General features: G+C 50.0%; 1 non-coding gene across 1 annotated transcript; it reads left to right on the forward strand.

The window, feature by feature from the left end:
- LOC116018530 lies at positions 1 to 117 on the forward strand. Its single transcript, XR_004098544.1, has one exon. It is a non-coding gene; the product is annotated as a 5S ribosomal RNA (ribosomal RNA).
- Positions 118 to 306: the final 189 nt, after the last annotated feature.

Genomic DNA, 306 nt, shown 5'->3' on the forward strand with positions numbered 1-306 from the left:
ATGCGATCATACCAGCACTAATGCACCGGATCCCATCAGAACTCCGAAGTTAAGCGTGGTTGGGCGAGAGTAGTACTAGGATGTGTGACCCCCTGGGAAGTCATCGTGTTGCTTCCCCCACCCTCTTTTTAATTTTTCTTTTAAACCACTGGACCGCTCGCTAAGGGTACTATCCTTTTAAACTGCTAAACCGCTAAGCGAGAGAAGTTGCGCGGAGAGAGAGGGTCAAGTACATTTTGCGCGCAGTACGTGACGGATGCGATCATACCAGCACTAATGCACCGGATCCCATCAGAACTCCGAAGT

This window comes from Ipomoea triloba, chromosome 4 (genome assembly GCF_003576645.1).
Source record: "Ipomoea triloba cultivar NCNSP0323 chromosome 4, ASM357664v1".
In the NCBI taxonomy this organism is placed as follows: domain Eukaryota; kingdom Viridiplantae; phylum Streptophyta; class Magnoliopsida; order Solanales; family Convolvulaceae; genus Ipomoea; species Ipomoea triloba.